Source organism: Schistocerca cancellata, chromosome 3, assembly GCF_023864275.1.
Source record: "Schistocerca cancellata isolate TAMUIC-IGC-003103 chromosome 3, iqSchCanc2.1, whole genome shotgun sequence".
NCBI lineage: Eukaryota > Metazoa > Arthropoda > Insecta > Orthoptera > Acrididae > Schistocerca > Schistocerca cancellata.
In genome coordinates, this window is record NC_064628.1 from 750,080,221 (window position 1) to 750,103,456 (window position 23,236).

Consider the following 23,236-nt stretch of genomic DNA (forward strand, 5'->3'; position numbering starts at 1 on the left):
ATACCTACAGAAAATACCTCAGGACACTTAAATTTGTATTTGATGTTAACAGGTTTCTCTTTTCAGAAATGCTTTCCTTCATATCGCCTGTTTGCATTTTACATATTCTCTACTTCTGCCATCTTAATTTCTTAATGAAATTTGACGAAATTCCATTACTCTTGTTTTGCTTGATATTAATCTTAAAACCTCATTTCCAGATATTATCCATTTTGTTCTTGATCTTCCAAGTTGTTTACTATTGGCTGACCTTAAAGTTTTTATTTCTTCCCTCTAAATTTTAATTTCCTTTCCTGATTTTTCTTATGTTTTATGCTACTTGCTCAGTTTAAAGATTAAATAATATTTGGAGTAGGCTACAACACTGTCACATTCCTTTCTCAACTGCTGTTTCCCATTCACGTCTTTCGACTTGTACAAGTTCATATCGGTAGGATGATGCAAGTTCGTATCGGTAGGATGTAAATTTGTGATCATTATTGAACATGCCATTGATGAGAGAGATTCATTGCTGCTATTTGAAATCAAGCTGGATATCTCCAGTTGGTTTTATTGCTTGCATCTATCCTGTTTACTCGTTACATACAGCAGTGAAGATTTTTGAGTCTTGGCTTTGTGACTGATTTTCTGTGTGGTTATTTGCAGAGAATGATGGATTTCAAGGGATAAAAAAATACATAGATGAGGACCAAATGAATGATGGGTAGATGACATAAGAAACATGTAGAAACAATATCGGTGCCTATCAATGAAGATGCAAAACTCAAAAGTCCAGAGGGAATCATATTCAGCAGTGTCAAATGGCCACTGCTGCTTGTAAAAATGATGAATGACGATGATTTCAAAGTTACTGCTAGATCAGTAGTGAATAAATTCCACATGCAAAATACCGACATAACTTGACAGTTATTGGAAAGTGTACCCTGCTTCGTCAGAAAAGGTGTCTTTCATTAACATTATGACTGCAGACAAAAAATATTAGACCCTCTCACTTTATTACTTTTTTTTCTTTTGAACTGCAGACTCAAGTAAAGAAAACAGACTGTTCTGTTAATTTGTAGAAAGCTGATAAATATACACTACACTGAGAACACTTCTAATTCCATCACAAATTTCTGTCCTTGATCTGTTTCGTTTGTAAACCCCACCACCACCCACCCACCCACCCACACACACACACACACACACACACACACACACACACACACACACACACAGACAGACTTTGGTTGGCAACAGGACTATGACGATGATGATGATGATGATGATGAACTGAGTTGGTGTCCCTCCATAATGAGTGATGGATCGAGCACAGAAAGAGGATAAGATATATTATTTTCATTTTATCCATTGTGAATGACAAACTACAACTGTGATTGGTATTATTCTTTGCATTTCTCTCATTTGAAGTTTTCCAGAAAAAAATCATTACTGCCTGGAAGTGTGCTGTAAAATGACAGGTGTTCCATTAATAAGTCATATTTCTTTTTTACTGCACCCCTACAGTATTTTATTTAAGTATAACTTAACAAATACTTTTTAATACTCTTTAAATTAGTTTCAATTTTTTGGCAGTTTATGATAAAATTTTCTTCCTTAATAGAAAATACTGGTTTGTGTTTTATATTTATTCCTTTTTGGATAAATGTAGGTACAGTATAAATGATAATGATGATCAAATACTCAGGGACAGAGCAATTTCTGCAATATTTATCAAAGTTATTTATTATTTGCATAACTGAAAGGATAATATTCTCATGTAATATAGTTAAAATCTCCAAGGATTTCAAAAGACCTTTGCAGTGAACCACATTCCTATTTCTTATTGTTGTTCTCATGGTCCTTTTCTGTAGTTTGAAATCTCTGTTTGTATTTTCTGCATTTCTTCCCTAGAAAAAATCCATTGCTAAGAATAGTATGTACATATGATTAATATGTAACTAAATGGGACTGATATTGCATTGAGGGAAAGTCTCTAAAGGAATAATATAAAAACTAAGAAAACTCGTCTCGAACAGGCCATGAAGGCCCAACGATACCAACTGGCCGCCGTGTCATCCTAAGCTCACAGGCCTCACTGGATGCGGACATGGAGGATCAGCACACCGCTCTCCCGGCCGTAGGTCTGTTTCAGAGACCGGAGCCGCTACTTCTCAGTCAAGTAGCTCCTCAGTTTGCCTCACAAGGACTGAGTGCATCCCGCTTGCCAACAGCGCTCAGCAGACCTGATGGTCACCTATCCAAGTGCTAGCCCAGCCTGACAGCGCTTAACTTCGGTAATCTGATAGGAACCGGTGTTACCACTGTGGAAAGGCCATTGGCCAAAGGAATAATATGCTGTGTTCTTTTTATGCAGGCCTATACCCATTTATAAACTACAGAAGCTAACACTGAAAAATACTTAAAAATGTTATTAGACTGCAAAAAATTTTAAAAATTAAGAGGACATGTAACAGTTATTTAACTTTTGCACATATGACAATTATATATGTGTATGGTATCTGTGGAGGCTTTAAACTATATTTGTAGATGGGTCAACAACATTTAAATCGGATGATTCTAGGCTGCATGACATGTCGTGCGACTGTTCTATTCAGTTCTAAGAGTGACACTGCCACGTCTTTAACTTCAAAATTTTGGGTGTGTTAGGTGGTCTGTGGAGATATTCGTAGCTTAGGGATTTAATTTTATTGATAATATTTTCTGTCTGAACCGAAATGCATGGCCTTTGTTTTCTAAATGTTTTTTGTGACTTTGTTGTGTATTGGATGATGATAAAGGTCTTTGAGGATTTTGCTTATCGTACTTTGGTTCTAATATGAATTTTGCTTCAAGTGTAGCCATATTTTAAGTTTGTGTTATATCTACTTGTTGTACAATATATGCTAGATACAAATCTCATATTTTCCTATTCCTAGTGATTCTAGCTTATTTAATGGAATATTTTGATCAGCAGTATCAGAGGGTCAGGCAGATCAAATAATACACATGTAATACACTTTTCCTTATCGAGAGCAGCAGGTACCACTGCTGTTGTGGTTGGTTCTGTATTTCTGCCATCTTGGAACCCAAACTTTGATACACTTGGAAGGTTATATTTATCCAAGTAATTTATTACTATGTCCTCCATAACAGATTCTCCCTTGGCATTATCTTTCTTTAGCAGAGGCACAATCCTTGCCTACTACAAATACTCTGGAAAATTCACTGATGTGAATGACTTATTATATGTCATAACGAAGCTTATACACTCTGTTTTCATTGTTTCAGTACATAGTTTGGTGCTTTGTCTAGAACTACAAACATTATTTCTTTTCCTGACTTTATAGGTATGTGGTTATACATAATGCACAATAATTTAAATGTGTTATATCTGTTTTGGGACTTTGTGTTGTAATTTCTCTGTGACATTTGAAAAATGGTTATCCACAAAGTTTGCTAGGTATTGTGGATTATATATTACTGTCTCAATCCCTTACCTGCATGTTACTATCTTTGTTTTGTCATCCTGTTTCCTGTTTTTCCCATCCTTAGTTGCCTTTACTCTGTGCATTGTATACTACTTTATCATCAGATGACTTTTTGCAGCAATCAACACCCTCCTATTAGTTTTTTTGTGGTAGTTATTTAAGAGCTCTGACTCACTATGACTCTTTTTCATGGAGCCAATGTTTTCAAGTGTGTGGGAAAATTATCTGTTGGATTCTGTTATTGATTTGTTTTTGTGAGACATTGCTAGAAATATGGGTACTTTAGGAAAAGTCTTTTGAAAGTTCAATGTAAACAAAATTGAGAAAAAGAATTTTACTTCTACATTTACATTTGTCGGTCTAGATGTTTCATCTCAACTTTGGTTTGCTAGTTCTCTTGAAAAATCTTGTATTTTTACTTCTGATAATCCTTTTGTATTCCTGCAGTTTATGGTTTTTTTCAGATGCCTGAATTTACTGTTATTATTAGGCAGAAAGCATCTGAAATTCCAAGATCTTTCACAACTAGATTAGAGATTTTCCTGTCCAGTTTATAGTGATTTTTTTTTTTCAGGGAGGCTGCGGTTAACACAAAAGAGTTTTTTTGATGATGTATTACATACTCAGCTAGTGTATTTGCATTACAGTTTTGAGGCTTGCACATAAAAGTTTCTCATACATGTTTTTAATGCCATCAGCACACCTTTAATTAATTACTGTCTCAGTCTTTTCTTATCTCTTTGAAACCGAAAGTGAAATTTCTTGCTTCATTTATTATTCAGTTGCTCAGTTACATGATCCACTCACCTCCTTTTCATTCTATTTACACCCATAATTATTCTATTCTTTTCAGATCAAAATGTTCAGTGAATTAATTGTTCTTGTCCTTTATAATAATTCTTAACATAAATCTTTCAATCGATAATTGTGCAAACAACAGTTTTTGAATGATTTTTATGTTAAAAGTCTGTCTCACTGCCATGTGGCAAAACTAGCAATACGCATTGATGCTATGCTTTCATTTTCAAACACATCAGAAACTCGGTTTCGAAGACTCTATTCTATTGTGTTTTTCAGTTTCATCAAATGAAACCTTAAGTATATGTTACTATTGCCTACTACAAGGAAAATTGAAAAGTAAAGGCAGATTTTTAAAATAAATTTTTATAGGGAAAATTACATTGCAAGTAACAGAATTTCTTTCCATAATCTCCCAAAACCTCTTTACATGTGGTCTCTTTTTTGAGGAGCTACCTAATTCTGCCCTGGAAGAAGCTTTGTGGCATTGTCCCAAATCCACTCCTGCACCACATCCACAAAACCATCATCTGATTAAAACTCCTTCTCATTGTCAGACCAAAAAAGTGAAAATCACTGAGAGCTAGGTTATTTGTTCCAGCAGCTCAAAATCAAACTTCTGAATGCCCTTGATTCTTTTCCCAGCTGTATGATGGCAAAAATCACATCTGTTGAAGGCTTCCCTCTCCTTTTTGTTTTGATTTTATGCGTAGGCACTTGCTGTATCTCACAGTAGCTGTCACTATTCACTGTTTGTTCTTTCAGATTGTAATGACCCTTCATATGATAAACACCGCCATTGTGTACTTTTGGCTTTTGAACTTTTTTTGGTGTAGTCGGAGACGGGTGTTTCCACACCATGCTTATCACTTACTCTGTAGTCCCTAGTGATGGACTCACAATTCATCTGGAGGTATTTTTGCAGAACACTTAAATGTACTTTCCCCATTTTCAAACCCAGTGAGCACAAATATTGCAATAGTTTAAACAGTCATGGGTGATTGCAAATGATAAACCATGGCTAATGTTCAACTCTGGCATGATGATCACCAGAAACCATTCACACAACTGTTTTGATGTTCTTGTCTGATTTTGAAGAGGGTGGCCACACAAACTCTGTTGCAGACATATACACATCCACTTTAAAGTAATTATTTCATTCATAAATTTTCACTCAGTTTGACAACTACCACCATACTGTAGCTGTCTTTTGCTAAAAATTCTTGCTGGTTTAGCCTATACAGTCTACAGAAAACATGTGACTCCCCTTATTTCTTTTCTGCTGCAAATTGACAAATGGGCACTCACTAGAAAATAGTCTGAAAGCACTAGGAGTAGATACATTCACTGAACCAACTTAACTATTGCACAGGAATGACAGTGAGATTAAGGCATGTCATTGTTGAGTCAATACTATGGGACAGGAAAAAAATGCTCTTAGCCTTTGATTTTCCTTCATGCCTTTCATTTTTATAAAATATGTTTATGTGTGTGTTGATCTGTGGAAGATTTAAATTAATGGGGAAGTGGTAGAGATTACTGGTATAATTTCAGCTATTGATGCAAATTAAGCCATTCACAAAGGATGCAGTTCAGAGTTTCGCACCAAAACACGTTTGAAGGCATGATCAGGATGTTTGTAACTTGTGTAAGAGTGGATTGCAGAAAACTCCCATAAGCCAGTCTGCTAATAGTATTTTGAGCATTGCCATCCAAATTATGAAGTTACTGATGCAAATACATTGGTTTTGGAAACAGTTTGAATTATTAACAAAACAAAACACTCTTTTTCCCTGTTATGCAACTTTATTATTATGGTATGATCTAAGGTTCAGATTGTAAGCCCATTCTCTAGTACACAACTGATCCTTTGGCTCATAACCCAAAATCAAAGTCATACAGCAATAATAAAGCTGTGAAACATGGCACAGAAGTGTCTCTCTTAGTTAAAATGATATAGATCGTTTCACCAAGAACCAACAGCTAACTCCATTAAGAGTTTGAATTAGATTCAGATTCGTAGTTATATAATATGAAGGAGGAAATATTATCCAGTAGATTTGGTTGGAAATCTTAAAGTGCATCTTATGCCATATACGACACAGATTTGTTAAGAGATGTGCACATGTGCCATTTCACCTCATTTCCAAAGCAACCTCACACAAAGTTACTTGTATCACTCTTCCACTGTGTAAACCCTTCATGATGGAAATCATCTCTTGCATCCAATAATTACTTTAAAATTTCTCTGACACAGTGATCCCTGAAACACAACATAAAAGTCAAACTCACATTCATTCTTTGTGTAACATTATGTGGCATAACTCTTTAAGTGAGCAATTCCAAAGTATGAGATTTAGTTCTGCAGCGGAGTGTGCGCTGATATGAAACTTCCTGTCAGATTAAAACTGTGTGCCGGACCGAGACTCGAACTCGGGACCCGAGTTCGAGTCTCGGTCCGGCACACAGTTTTAATCTGTCAGGAAGTTTCAATTCCAAAGTAGTTAACAGAAGTCTAAATTTTCTTCATAGTCTTTTCAACCTACAGCATACATTACATATAATATATAGAAGATATAGTAAAGCTGTCCTCTACACAACAGTTCGTCCGAACACCATAGTGTTTTGTGAAGTGTGGTCTTATTTGAGGTGGTGTGCCTTTGCCTTCATCCAGTCTTCATACATCGTACACAAATCAGTGGCAGATGTGGAAAAAAAAAAGAACCAAATGTGACAGAAAATTCCTATAACCAACTAATGAAAGATAAAATTTTCAACCATTGCACGTTTAGTCTGATATGTACCCAGTGAAACGCAGTCAGATGTAATACATCCAAAATTCTATATGTACACCTTGTTACTTGTTATTTCTATGATTTTTTAAATTAGAAATATAATTTTTACCATATTGTGATATGTTAGAGTATTCTGTATACAAATAATAATTAATTTCATGCCTTCTGTAAATAGTAAATGTAGAATAATAAATTTCTGCACTCTTATGGAAGATTCTGCTGGTACTTGGATTTCACAACAAATTATAAAATAAATATTACTGTGGAACATCAATACTGTGTCTTTAAGATTTAATATTGTTTGCTCTTTTATGTAGGTAGTTACAACAAAAAATCAGAATTCCATATTTGCAGTGTAAGATATCTAGTAATTTACACAGATTATCATAAATAGATGACTATTTTCGCATGAACGTGCAAATGCAAAATGTTATTGAAATACAGGCCTACGCATATAGTCTCTGCGTGTGTTTGGGAGAGGGGACAGGGGCAGATCGGCAGAATGCGTATGAGGAGTAAAGGAAAAGGATCGAGGATCATAGAACGAATAGTTTTGGAAATTAATTACTCCGTTACCGTATGGAAAATGCTGAACACTAATCACGCATTTCAGGTATCGGCTGTATCCTTGATGTTTCGTCGTTTCCATTACCGTCTCTGGTTCTATCTTAGTTTCCACATTTTTTCCCGTATTTATTACGCATTTTTACGTTTGCACCATAGTTACTATGTATGCAAAACCTTCGTTTTTGAAAATGACCTCTTGCACTTTGAATCCAGTCAAATACGCTAATAAGAATCCCTCATGACGATACAATACCAGTACACAACAATATTTAAAATTTGCATCGAAAATTAATAACTGTTGTAGTGTCCGAAGCCACGGTTTTCGGAAGATTAGTTACACACAGAACGCGTATGACTGTTAGTCGCGAGTAAATTCTGTTTTAACCGCAATTTATTCGTACAAAAGCCACGGGGATTGAACATTCACGACTTTCTAGACCATGTGTCGTCTGTGAACCACTTTTCTCACTTGTATTTCAGAGAATCGTGAACATTTCACACGACGTATTGAGGAAAACAATGAGGTCTGCCTTTCGGGCTGAAGTAATAAATGTGGTAAACGCTGTTGTCATGTAGTTATCGTCGTGCATAAATCCACACATAATGTGCGACAGAGATGTGTACCTTACAGTTACGTCGAGGAATGCGTGGTACGCGATGTAATATAACATAAAACATTAGGAACAACAGCATATCTAGTAGAAAAATGCAGTGGACTACCTTTATACTCCTCTGAGGGATGATACTAACGTGCGCCTCCATAGCTCAGCGGTTAGAGCACTGGTCTTGTAAACCAGGGGTCGGGAGTTCGATTCTCCCTGGGGGCTAACATTTTTATTGTTGTTAATTTGCATGGTTCGGTAGACGTTGTTTTCTGTAGACTTAAGAGTAAAATTTTGTAGTACTTAAACGTATTACAAAAATTTTTAAGTAGCACCACTTGAACGTTTGTTTTTGGAAATTGCTAACCCACGACACTGGAAATCCACGACGTTATCATTTTACTGCATAATCTTTTTCGTGCATCATCGATATACGCTTTGCCCGTCTTTGTCTGCGTATCACAATTTTCAGTAGTATGCTTCCAAGTTTATCGTGCTTCTTTGCAGATCAGATCTTGCATTAGGTCACCCAATTGTATGTTTCCAAATGAGAGGCAAAAAACACATTTTGCTACATAATTTAGAAACAACTGTAGGAACGTGACATTTATTTATTTAACATTTGACAATCGCTTTGTAGTATTCCAATGAAATGTTAAAGGGATTTTTCAGCAGTATTCTTTACTTCTGGAATTTACTTTTCATATTAATGAAGAAATACAGCAACCAACCCCTTTTTGATTACCGATATTTACGCCCTGATATTTTGCGTGGTTTCATCTATCTTCTATTGGACTAATACATTTAGGTCTTCGTTAGGATAACGTTTTCATGTACAGCATTTTGAACGGAGCAGCTGCCTTTTGTTCGGTAACTTACAGCGCGTTCCTCAGCCTTAATAGGTCTACAGGCATAACACAAACGCTTTAGGTTGACTGACACAGCGCGGCATTAATACTTCCGCGTGGAGAAATGAATTTGCCCGGGAACTTCCATGTCACAACGGCAGAAGTTATTAAGCTCACATAGTCTACCGTACTGGTAGTCTGTTGCACTCTCGAAGTTGCACTGACGGTTTTTTTTATGGTTTGCTGGCTAAGATGACAGGTTATTTCACTTACTTTGTTAGTAAATTATTTACTAACATAAGAGCTGCCTGGTCTGAGGGAATAACGTGTACTAAACTAGTTCTAAGAACTAGCAGTGAGGCTGATGGATTACAAGCACAGAATCATTTAGGAATATTTTTTATAAAGAATTTGAAATCATTAATTTTTCAGAACGAAATCACACAAGGTAATATTCAGTATTAAAAAGTTATGTGCACTGTAACAGAAAGCTGTTGTGTTGCTTCGTTTACATCTGCAGATGGAGTTGAAGGTAAGGATTTTAAATTTAGTGAATATACCACTTCGATGTATTCATATCTAGCGGCACTTTACTGTGTAATCTAGACGGCGAACCACGAAACATATTGACGTTTTCTGTATACACCATTCCCAGATAAGAAAGAAGACTCAGTGACAGAAAAAATCGAACTGGGTGATAAAATGTAACAATAATGTCATAAATTAGAAAGCGCTCCAACTACCTAAACAGTGAAATAATATAGAATTTTAATTGATTCACCTGTGCGCTCTTGATGAAACAGTGTATATTGTATTGATTAACGAAGCACTTTATGCCTTGTTTCACAAAGCTGTGTTATATTTGTACGACGTGGGTTTCGGGTTGTAACCTCATCTACCAGTACACACCCGATTCCAAAGGTAGCAACTAAGAAAATATAAAAATATTTCAACTTCTTAAACTGCCCCTAGACTATCAGTAATGTTGTGCGATATATTGTTGATGGTTGGATCCAGAAACCGAAACGATACTGTGCAAATTTTGTAGCGAATCTGGACCGTGCATACATGACGGGTTGAACGCGCCAGCTGTTTGGTTCTTGGGCCGGGCTGTTTGAATTAGGCGAATATCGAGATGTCTCTTTTGAAAAGGACAAGACTGATTTATCTCCTCATCTTTATGCTCCCCGAGCTTGTATTGCAACTCCACGTTGATAGGAACTTAAAACGCTCATGTTCTTTCCTTTTCCACAGCTGTTGTATCAAAGTAGGCCCCGGTTTAATGCAACTCGGAGTCCTTACACACTAGTGCATATTCTCAACTTTTTAAACAGTGCAATAGCTGCCCAAATATAGAGAGGGGTCCAAAAAATGTATCCAATGTTTTAAAGTCCATAACTTGCAAACTAATTGACGGAGTTGTCTCATTTCTGTTGAAAGTGTAGCTTTAAGACCAACTTAAAGATATCACTGTAGGCGTTCGAAATGGTCGCTATTAACATGCACACACGAACGATGTCACCGAACTGCAGCACGAACTATTGACTGCAACGTGTTCAGTTGGATATTTGCACATGAATGTACGATGGATTCTCGAAATTCTTCCAATGTGCGTGGCTTTTGTCGATAAACGACGTCCTTTAGTGTTCCCCACAGGTAAAAGTCCAGAGGAGTTAGGTCTGGGGAACGTGGTGGATACTCCACAGCACCTCTACGGCCTATCCATCTTCCTGGTAGATATTCGTCGAGATACGCCCTAACACGATTTTGGTAGTGGCACCATTTGTTGAAAGTAAACTCTTCCGTTTCCATACAAGTCTCGGATGGCAGGCAAAATGGATGTCTGAAGCTTCTGAAGGTACACCGCACCGGTAAGTGTGCCATCAAAAAAGAATGGCCCAATCAAGCCCCAGTAAGACAACTCACACCACACATTTACTCCTGGCAAATTCACGGTTTTGTCTATATGGACGTTCGGATTTTCGGCGGCCCAATAGATGCAATTGTGGCGATTTACTGTACCATAGAGTTTGAATTGTGCCTCATCAGACAACACAATCATCTCTGCAAACTCTTCATCGTTGCGCAACATGTCAGTAAACCATTCGCAGTACTCCATTCTACGATCTGGGTCGTCCTCGTTCATTGCGTGTAGCGATCGTGGGATGTAGCACTTCCACTTTGCTGTCTTCAAAATTCGCCGAATACTTGAGAGACTCATTCCAGTTTCACGGGCACACTGTCTCACTGACTCCTGTGGTGAGGGAGTGAATTATTGTAACACACGACGGGAGTTAGCTGGACTTGTTACTGTTACAGGTCGTCCAGATCGTTGTTTGTGTACATCTTTAACACAGCCTTCGACTTCAAATTTGTCTCGAATGCGACGAATCGTTAAACGTGTCGGTGGCTCTGTTTAATACTCATTTCGCCATTGCCGTTGAACCTCATTAATGTTTTCGTACTTAAAATACCACTTCAAAACTTACTTTCATTGAATGCAAGCCTTGCGCCAGCCATGTTTACTCGAGTAACTAGGTGCAACTAAGAACAAAACACTGACTATCTGGCGACTGTCATCTGACAAAACAAAACAACGCAATACAACGCTTGTGTGGCGATTGCCGGAACTGCAAACTATTACACTACCAAAGATGAGACAAATCCGTCAGTTAGTTTGCCAGTTATGGACTTTTAAGCAGTGGATACATTTTTTTGGACCCCCCCCCCCCTGTATTGTGCCGTTTGTGTGCTATATTGACAATATCCTTGACCGTCATTCGCGTGCTACACAGACCAAGGAGGTTAGGTTAGAACAGGTTTGTTGTTATTGTATCGAAAATGAGTGCAAAACGAGATGAAAGAGGATTATTATTAGAGTGCATAGAGTGGTATGTTAGCGCAGATGGGTAAAAAAAACAAAAATGTTAAGAATGAGGAAAAATTTCGTTTTCGGTAGGACTGCCAGTAGCAAGGTGTCAAAGTGTAATTAAATGCTGACTTGGTGGAACTGCGTCTCTCATTGTATTATTTTGTTTTGATGGTGGGGATGTGGGCATCTGCGAAATCTGTCTTGGGTGTGGGAGGGAGGGAGGGGGTAGGTGGCACGTAGGCCAGCGATGGGAAGATACATTTCCAGTAATGTATCACACCTTGGACCAATCGCTTCTTGAACCAATTTTTTATCTTTTTTCTGCTTGTAGCAAAGTAGATCAATATCACAGCAGCAGTGTCTTTATTGTGCAGTACTCCGAATCACGCTATTATTTAACAACGTTATTGACAATATTGTTAAATAGTCTGGGAGAGAATGTCAGTTTATTGCACAGTATTATTGTGCAGTATTATTGACAGTGCAGGAGCCGCTTTAGGCCATATTCAGATGACAACTGGATGTCACAAACATAAATGACATGCAACCCATCCAGATAGTATTTGTACAGAAGATACCAAAATGATGACATGGGTATTTACATAGGGAAGCATTAAACTTTTTGTTCACACAGAAATCGTTGTATTAACTAAAAAAGGAAACTGAGTTTCTTATGTGGATAATTTAAATCTGTTATTTTTAACTAAAACTTAAACGAGGAAAAAGGAAATTGACTTTGGTCCTTTAGTGCCAGCTTACGTTAACAAGAACCTGCTCCATCAGCAATACTGTCTGGCTATAGTACAGTAATAGTGCATATTGCAGGGATGTTGACGGCAACATTATTGCGGCCACACGTTACCGTCAAACATGGTCGGTGTAAATCATGAGCGACCTGTGGTGTTAGGTGTGAGAGTAAATCAACAGACGATATCTGGCGACTTTGTTAACAATCTAAAGCTATATATTCCTATCGACTTTTATGTAGTGCAAGTTCTTAATAATGGGTAACAGACCTTATTGAAACGGAACAAATAAATAAAGGATTGTAACAAATGGTAACAAAATGCAGTTTAACAAAGTAAGTTACATCGACTGTACTCTTCAGACGATCGAGAAATTCCGGATCCAAAGAAGGCAGGTGCCGAGATGTGTATTACAAAGCTATTAGTGTAACATGTCATGGTTGCAAAATAATGGCACGAATTATTTGCAGAAGTGTGGAAAAACTGGTATACCCCTTCATGAAGGAAATCAGCTTAGGTCCCGTAAAAATTTAGGAACATGCAAGACAGTATTAACCGTAAGACTTCTCTTGGAAGAGAAACGACAAACCTACGTTTACAGTATTTCTAAATTTAGGGAACGATTTTGTCAAAGGTGAATGGAATACACTCTGAAATTTTGAAGGTAGCAGGGACAAAATAAAGGAAGCGAAACGTTCCCTACAACTTGTGCAGAAACTAGACTGCACTTACAAGACACGAAGGGCATGAAAGGATAGCGGTAGTTGAGAAGGAAGTGAGAGGGGTTGGAGCTTGCATGCTATGTGATTCAATCTGTACGCTCTGCAAACAGCAAAGGAAACTAAAGAGAAAGTTCGAAAGGGAACTGAAGTTGAGGGATAAGAAACAAGTACTGTGCAGTTCGTCGATGACACAGTAATTCGGTCAGACAGTGGCGAACGACTTGGAAAACCAGCTGCACATAAAGTATAATGGCTTGAAAAGGAGTTATAAGACGAATACCAACAAATGTAAAACAAGCATAGCGGAATGCAATCGAATTAAATAAGGTGTCTGAGGGAATTACATAAAATTAGATACTAAAAGTACTGTATGAGTTTTGCTATTTGGGCAGCAAAGTAATTGACGATGGCTGGAAAACAAATGTAAGTACAAAATTCTTGAGGCTTTCTTGGCTAGTGACTGACATATTGCCTGACGGCTTCTATCTCGTGTTTTCCAGCCGACATTTGTTTCAACGCTTTTCCTGAGGCTTCACCACGAGTGGCTGGCATTGTTAAAGGTTCAACCTTTATTTGTGTTATTGAAGATAGTGAAATTTCAGGTAAATTGAGACGGGACTAGTGGTTACGCGTAATTAGTGTGTCACATTGTACCCAGTTTTATATGACCCATTAGTTATTCTTGTTCTCGGCCCTTGAACCATGGACCTTGCCGTTGGTGGGGAGGCTTGCGTCTCAGCGATGCAAATAGCCGTACCGTATGTGCAACCGCAACGGAGGGATATTTATTGAGGCTAGACAAACGTGTGGTTGCTGAAGAGGGGCAGCAGCCTTTCCAATAGTTGCAGAGGCAGTAGCTTGCATGAGCAACTGATCTGGCCTTGTATAACATCAACCAGAACGGCCTTGCTTTGCTGCTACTGCGTATGGCTGAAAGCAAGGGGAAATTACAGCTGTAATTTTTTGCCGAGGGCATGGAGCTCTACCGCGTGGTTAAATGAGGGCATCCTCTTGGGTAAAATATTCCGGAGGTAAAACAGATCCCGATTGGGATCTTCGGGCGAGTGCTAATGAGAAGGCTGTCGTTATCAGGAGAAACAAAACTGGCGTTCTACGGATCGGAGTGTGGAATGTCAGATCCCGTAATCGGGCACGTAGGTTAGAAAATTTGAAAAGGGAAATGTATAGGTTCAAGTTACAGTGGGAGTTATTGAAGGTCAGTGGCAGAGGAACAAGACTTCCATTCAGCTGAATACACGGTTATAAATACAATATGAAATATGGAAATGGAGGACTAGGTTTAATAATGTGTAAAAGAAGTAGGAATGCAGATAAGCTAATATGAACAGCATAGCGAACACACTATTGTAGCCCAGATACACATGAAGCCCACACCCAACACATTAGTACGAAGTTTATATGTGGGCCAGCTCTGCAGATGAAGAGATTGAAGAAATGTGTGGTATCTGCCCACTCGTCCCTTACAGGGTGCCTCGGAAGCTGTTGTCTCGGGTAACTAGACAACATACAAGCAATTCATATTAATGGAGTTTATTACTTCATTGAGTTGACAATACTTACCTTTCGTTTCTACACGATGGGTCGCAAGCAGTTGGCGACATGCAAATAATCAATTTCCATGCAAGTTAATCACACAAGTTCATAACTCACCGCTATCATTAATATCACTGCGGCTCTTCTAGTGCGTCTCTTCTCGTCCGTCATCTAGGGCCTATCTACTAGTATGGCCGCAGCTAGGCAGCGCGTCGCTTTTATTCTCTTTGTGTAGATGCCGCTGCTGTCATGGTGACGTCCTAGTCAGCTTGCTATTGGCTGACGTCGTCTCACAGCCCTCTCTTCTTTACTGTTCTTGGTCTTCGCGCCGGCGCTTGTCGTCACGCCGGAACGAAGTGTATGATGGGTAAAAGAAAGTATTCAGGTAGTTGAGGGAGATGAAAATTTGATAGTCATGGGGGACTGGAATTCGATAGTAGGAAAAGGAAGAGAAGGAAAAATACTAGATGAATATGGATTGCGTTGAAGGAATGAAAGAGGGAGCCGACTGTAAAATTTAATCATAGCTAACACTTGGTTTAATAATCATGAAAGAAAGTTGTATACGTGGAAGAGACTTGGAGGCACTGGAAGGTTTCAGGTTGATTATATGATGGTAAGATAGAGATTTCGGCACCAGATTTTAAATTTTAAGACATTTCCAGAGGCGGATATAGACTATGACCACAGTTTATTGGTTATGAACTGTAGATTAAAAGCGGAGAAACGGAAAAAGGTAGGAATTTAAGGTGATGGGACCTGGATAAACCGAAAGAACTAGAGGTTTTAGAGAGATTCAGAGGGAGCATTAGGGAACGATTGACAAGAACATGGAAAAGGAATACAATAGAAGAATGGATAGCTTTTAAAGATGAAACAATGAAGAGAGCAGAAGATACAGTGGGTAAAAAGACAAGGTGTAGTAGAAATTGAATTTAATTGATGAAAGGAGAAAATATAAATATCCAATAAATGAAGCAGGCGAATGGGAATACAAATGTCTAAAAAATGAGTGACAGGAAGTGCAAAATGGCTAAGCAAGAATGGCGAAAGGATAAATATAAAAATTTAGAAGCATGTATCAGTAGGGCAAAGACAGATGCCACTTACAGAAAGTTAAAGAGACCTTTGGAGAAAAGAGAACCACCTGTATGAATATCAAGAGCTCAGATGGAAAACCAGTCCTAAGAGAAGAATGAAAAGCAGAAAAGTGGAAGGAGTGCACAGAAGGTCCATACAAGGTAGATGTACTTGAGGTCAATATTGTGGAAATGGAAGAGCATGTACATGAAGATGAGATGGGAGATATGACACAGTGTTAAGAATTTGGCAGAGTACTGAAAGATTTAAGTCGAAACAAGGCCCCGGGAGTAGACAGCATTCCGTTGGAACTACTGATATCCATTGGAGAACCAGCCATGACAAAACTCTTCCATCTGTTGAGCAAGATGTATGCGAAAGGCGACATACCGTCAGACTTCAAGAAGAATGTAATAATTCCAATTACAAAGAATTCAGGTACAGGTGCTGAACTATCAGTTTAATAAGTCACAGTTGCAAAATGCTAACATGAATTATTTGCAGAAGAATGGAAAAACTGGTGGAAACCGACCTTGAGGAAGAACCGTTTGTATTCTGGAGAAAGCTGGAATACATGAGGCAATACTGACCTAACGATTCCCCATAGAAGTTAGGTTAAGGCAAGGCAAATCTATTTTTACGGCATTTGTAGACTTAGAGAAAACTTTTGGCAATGTTGACTGAAATACTGTTTTTCAAATTCTGAAAGTATCAGGGGTAAAATACAGGGGGCGAAAGCCTGTTTACAACTCGTACAGTAACCAGACGCAGTTTTTTGAGTCGAGGGGTATTAATGGAAGCAGTAGTTGAGAAGCGAATGAGAGAAGATTGTGCTATATCCCTCATGTTATTCAGTCTGTACATTGAGCAAGCAGTAATAGAAATTAAAGAAGAATTTGGAGTAGGAATTTAAGTCCGACGAAGAAATAAAAACATTGAGGTTTGCCGATGACTTTGTTATTCTGTCGTTGACAGCAAAGAACTTGGGAGAACAATTAAACAGAGTGGACAGTGTCTTGAAAGGATGGACACCAAGAAAAGCAAAAGGAGGATAATGGGATGTAGTCGAATTAAATCAGGCAATTTGATGGAATTAGGTTAGGAAATGAGCCACTTAAAGTAGTAGATAAGTTTTGCTGTCTGAGCAGCAAAATAACTGATGATGGTCGAAGTAGAGAGGATATAAAATGTAGACGGGCAATGGCAAGAAAAAGAGTTTTTGAAGAAGGACATTTGTTAACATCAGGTATAGATTTGTCAGGAATCTTTTCTGGAGGTATTTGTATGTAGTGTAGCCATGAATGGAAGTGAAACATGAATGATAAACAGTTTAAATAAGAATAGAATAGAAGCTTTTGAGATGTGGTGCTTCCAAAGAATGCTGAAGATTAGATGGGCAGATCACGTAACTAATGACAGTCTTTGGACTGAAGACAATAACAACAACAGTCATTCTTGTAAGTGTAGTACGGTACAGTGAGCATACGCAAAAGGAATGGTAGCCACTGTGTTCATTTGATTAATTATTTCATTGTGTACATCTTGCCATTATCTTTATTATGTTGCTAGAAATTATAGAATGAGTGTTTTGACTGTGGGTTCGACTACAGAACAGCTATAGAATGGAGATGCGTGCTTTACTTAGGTTTTGGTGCCAACCTGACGTTTTCGGGGACCCAACCAAGATACACCTGTAGCAGTAGAGTCTTCGAGAGTTGATGGCATCGTACTCTCCCTCATGGAAGAGCAGAGTGACTGTTACGGGCACTCCGCCGCTTTTCGGCTTTCGTTTCCTGATCTGACCGGAGGATGGATGTAGGCTATGGTGGACTATGTCATGTAGTCTGCGAAAGTTGAAGAGGATGAAGTACATTATTATTAAGATTACTAATCAGTTCTTTTTCAATAAAATTATAGTTAGGGTTAAGTGGCAATCATCTTCGGTAGTAATTTTAAAGATAAATTCAATGGTTAGAAGTCTGGCATTTTGTCAAGAGTATGGAGCTAAATAGAATCCAGTAATACAAAGTTGATCTTGAGGTGCCCTTGGCTCATTTGGTTTTGCTGGAACTCTGTCATGAATTATCTTGCCTTGAATGATTAACGTAAATTAGTTTGCCAAATATTAAACGAATTTTCTTTGTAGCATGGGCCTCACCCACTGTGTTCGATGCAACCATGTGGTCGGCACTGACAATGTAAGATAGAAGAGATTATAATACGATTTCAGTTTAGGTATTTTGTAGACTTAGAAAAAGCTTTTGACAATGTTGACTGGAATATTCTCTTTCAAATTCTAAAGGTGTCAGGGGTCAAATACAGGGAGCGAAAGGCTATTTACAGTTTGTACAGAAACCAGATGGCAGTTATAAGAGTTAACGGCCATGAAAGGGAAGCAGTGGTTGGGAAGGGAGTGAGACAGGGTTGTAGCCTATCCCCGATGTTATTCAATCTGTATATTGAGCAAGCAATAAAGGAAACAAAAGAAAAGTTCGGAGTAGGAATTAAATTGCACGGAGAAGAAATAAAAACTTTGAGGTTCGCCGATGACATTGTAATTCTGTCAGAGACAGCAAAGGACTTGGAAGAGCAGTTGAACGGAATGGACAGTGTCTTAAAAGGAGGGTATAAGATGAACATCAACAAAAGCAAAACTAGGATAATGGAATGTAGTCTAATTAAGTCGGGTGATGCTGCGGGAATTAGATTAGGAAATGAGACACTTAAAGTAGTAAATGAGTTTTGCTATGTGGGGAGCAAAATAACTGATGATGGTCGAAGTAGAGAGGATATAAAATGTAGACTGGCAATGGCAAGGAAAGCGTTTTTGAAGAAGAAAAATTTGTTAACATCGAGTGTAGACTTAAGTGTCAGGAAGTCGTTTCTGAAAGTATTTGTATGGAGTGTAGCCATGTATGGAAGTGAAACGTGGACGATAAATAGTTTAGACAAGAAAAGAATAGAAGCTTTCGAAATGTGGTGCTACAGAAGAATGCTGAAGATTAGATGGGTAGATCACATAACTAATGAGGAGGTATTGAATAGAATTGGGGAGAAGAGGAGTTTGTGGCACAACTTGACTAGAAGAAGGGATCGGTTGGTAGGACATGTTCTGAGGCATCAAGGGATCACCAATTTAGTATTGGAGGGCAGCGTGGAGGGTAAAAATCGTAGAGGGAGACCAAGAGATGAATACACTAAGCAGATTCAGAAGGATGTAAGCTGCAGTAGGTACTGGGAGATGAAGAAGCTTGCACAGGATAGAGTAGCATGGAGAGCTGCATCAAACCAGTCTCAGGACTGAAGACAACAACAACAACAACAACAACAACTACAACGATCGAGTAAGGTGAGTTCCGGTGTACCGCTTTGACTTCCAACGTGGTTTTGGCTGCACAGTCATTGCAAAATGATCGTTCTTGTTGAAATTCATATTAGGACAAATACGTGCGTGTGTAGAATTTAGTAAGATGTATAAGTTTCACATGCCCCTAATTTAATAACATTTTCATCTCTTTAGTACCATTTCCCATATTATGGTATTTCATCGCATCTTCCCCCCAAAAAGCAATACTGGAAGTAACTAAGCTCAGTTGCTATTAATTCAAAGCATTTCCAGTAGAATGAGAATGAATGACGTACATGATCATCACGTGAGAGCTGAAGAAAGAACAGTAGCAACATAATGTTCCTTCTCTGCGCCCGTGCATATTTTCAATTCAGAGACCGCTACGTTAGAGTTAGGCACCACCAGCGCGAAAAAAAAAGACTATGTTCTATTTTTACATGAGTCGTGACTTACGTGGCACAATGAATTGCATATTAAAATGAGAATCTTTGATTTCCTAGCCTAATAATTTCATCCTCCAAAATCATTCATGATAGGAATCCTGATTAGTTATCCCAATTGATAAGTTATAATAATCAGCAAACAATTTTGGTAAAGTCAATGAAAGATAGATCGTGTCTGACTGCAAGGCAAATAAATCTAACTTCCGTGGTTTCTTGAGCCCTCTCATGCGTTATCCGTCGTGCGAAGATCAACGGTGTGTATTTCACTTAACAGTCAAATGATTATTTTGGGCCGGCCCCTTCTTATAAAATCCCAAGCATTAAATCAAGGAAGGTAATAAAATTAAATGTGCTCAATGGAAAGAAAATATATATAATGTGGGAGTAATCATCCTCTGATTTATACGCAAAGAAATAAAGTACAGCCGACGTTAGTAATCAGAAACGAACGGTAAGCATTCAAAAGCGTTAAACAAACTTCGGACGAAGAACGCGAGATAAGAGCCAACAGGCGACATGCCAACAGAATGATGTGTTCAAAAGTTCTTTATGGAAGTATTTGACTGGAGTGTAGCCTGATACGGAATTTGAGTGTGGATGATGAACAGTTCAGACAAGAAAATACACTGATGGGAAAACAATTGCAAGACCAAAAGGTAAGTAATATAGGGTATTGAAATTTCAGGATTACATTTGTCTATGTAACATACTTAAGCCATTAATATCAGTGTAATGTAAGCGCGAGATAAGCCATTAAAATGTGAAATGCTGGTACAGTAATAACCGGTGTAACAGCCAGAATGTGGAATCCAAACGTGCATCCATTGTGTTGTACAGGTGTCAGATGTCAGTTTGTAGGATGAAGTTCCAGGCCTGTTGCATTTGCTCAGTCAGTACATGGACGGTTAATGCTGTTTGTGGATGACACTGGAGTTGTCCTATGATGTCCCATAAGTGCTCAATTGGAGACAGACCTGGTGATTGAGCAGGCCAAGACAACACGTCGACAATCTGTAAAGCATGTTGGCCTACAACAGCAGTGAATGGGCGATCATTAACCTTTTGGTAAACGCCCCCTGGAATGCTGTTGAGCCGGCCGCGGTGGCCGCGCGGTTCTACGCACTTCATTCCGGAACCACGTGACTGCTACGGTCGCAGGTTCGAATCCTGCCTCGGGCATGAATGTGTATGATGTCCTTAGGTTAGTTAGGTTTAAGTAGTTCTAAGTTCTAGGAGACTGATGACCTCAGATGTTGAGTCCTATAGTGCTCAGAGCCATTTGAACCAATGCTGTTGATGAATGGCAGCACAACAGGTCGAATCACCAGATTGAGCTACAGATTTACTGTCAGGTTGTGTAGGATAACCACGAGAGGTTTCCTGCTGTATACGAAATCGCAACATAGAGCGTGACATCAGGTGTAGGTCCAGTGTGTCTTGTACCCAGACAGCTTGGTTGCAGGCCCTCAACTGGCCCCCCCCTCTAACCAACACACGGCCATCACTGGCACCGAGGCAGAACCAGCTTTCATTGGAACACAGACCCTCCATTCAGCTCTCGTTTGACATTACTGAAGTCGCAAATGGCGGTGGTTTGGGGTCAGTGGAATGCACGCTACAGGGCGTCTGGCTCGGAGCTGTCCTTGAAGTAACCGATTTGTAGCTGTTCGTTGTGTCACTGTTGTGCCAACTGCTGCCCACATTGCTGCTGCAGATGCCGTACGACGCGCCAGTACCATACGCTGCACCCAATAGTCTTCCCTCTCGGTGGCCACGTAACCGTCCCAAGTCCGGTCTTCTTGCTACCGTACTTTGTCGTGAACACCGCTGCCAGCTATCGGGTACAGTGGCTACATTCCTGCCAAGTATCTCTGCAGTATTGCTTAGGAAACATCCAGCCATTCGTGACCGCATTGCACAATCTCGTTCAAGCTCCGTGAAGTGTTGTTAATGGCGTTTTTGTCACTTAAAGGAATTGTTGATTAACAGCAAGCCACCACGTCCAATCTAAAAGGTAAACTAAGCCTCACGACCATTACAACGTGTATTTAAAGTAAACCTAATTTTCATCCTCTTATGTACTGGCGCGAAATTTTAATAGACATCATCTTTTAGATGTAAAACTGTGCTATCAACTTTTCTTTATGTCGCACAACTACTCCTTGCTGTTGCAATGTGTTTCCGTCTGTGTAACAGGAGCTTTTGAAATGTGGTCCTACAGAATAGACGGCCGGAGTGGCCGAGCGGTTCTAGGCGCTACAGTCTGGAACCGCGCGACCGCTACGGTCGCAGGTTCGAATCCTGCCTCGGGCATGGATGTGTGTGATGTCCTTATATTAGTTAGGTTTAAGTAGCTCAAAAAAAAAAAATCAAATGTGTGTGAAATCCTATGGGACTTAACTGCTAAGGTCATCAGTCCCTAAGCTTACACACTACTTGACCTAAATTATCCTATGTACGAACACACACACACTCGTGCCCGATAGAGGACTCGAACCTCCGCCGCGACCAGCCGCACAGTCCATGACTGCAGGCCCTAGATCGCTCGGCTAATCCCGAGCGGCAAGTAGTTCTAAGTTCCAGGGGACTGATGACCTCAGCAGTTAAATCCCATAGTGCTCAGTGCCATTTGAACGTACAGAATAATGCTGAAAGTTTTGTGGGTATATCGAATAACTAAAGAGGAGGTACTGAATCGAACTGAGAAGAGAAATTTATGCCACGAGATGACTAAAAGAAGGGATCGGCTAACAGGATGCACCCTGAGGACTGAAGGAATCGTCACTTTTGTAATGGAGGTAAGGCTGTGTTTTGGGGTCATTGTAGAGAGACCAAGACCTGAATACAGGGAGCGGGTTCCAATGGATATAATGCACTAGTGAAGCAAATGGACAGGCTTCCATAGGATAGGTCAGTGTGGAGAGCTGCGCCAAACCAGTTTTGGGCCATAGACTACAGCAAAAACAATTCTGAACAGTGTTGTAATTTTCAGTTCAAAACAACATATGTCTCTCCCCAGAGCAATGGGCAGTGCGGTCCAAGGGGAGGAGCCTGTAGCATGTGGTATATGGGTAAATGTATACGGTGTCAAGCATCCTGCCGAGATGGAGGTCAATATCCAGTAAACAGATCGAGTTTAGTTGCGCCCATCGCCTTCACTAGAATTTCTGCACATAGGTCCTGATGTGACAGTGGGGCTCCAGTGGATAAGAGTGGTTAGGAAATCTGATGTGGCGTACTCACAGAAATCATCCTGGGATTCACTTTAAGTTAAAATGTAACTGTAATTGTCCAGAGGGCGATAAGAACTATGGCCCTTCCTAATAGGAATCCAGCGTGTAATCACTGCTCCAGCTGGTGGTGGTCAGGTTTCGAGGGGTTCTTTAACTG

General features: G+C 39.2%; 1 protein-coding gene and 1 non-coding gene across 2 annotated transcripts in view; one reads left to right on the plus strand and one right to left on the minus strand.

Moving 5' to 3' along the window:
• The window catches only part of LOC126176550 (uncharacterized), a 954,985-nt gene that overhangs the window by 502,222 nt on the left and 429,527 nt on the right, over positions 1-23,236 (minus strand). The gene's annotated exons all lie outside the window — the stretch shown is intronic.
• Positions 8,385-8,457, plus strand: Trnat-ugu (transfer RNA threonine (anticodon UGU)). The gene has a single exon. It is a non-coding gene; the product is annotated as a tRNA-Thr (tRNA).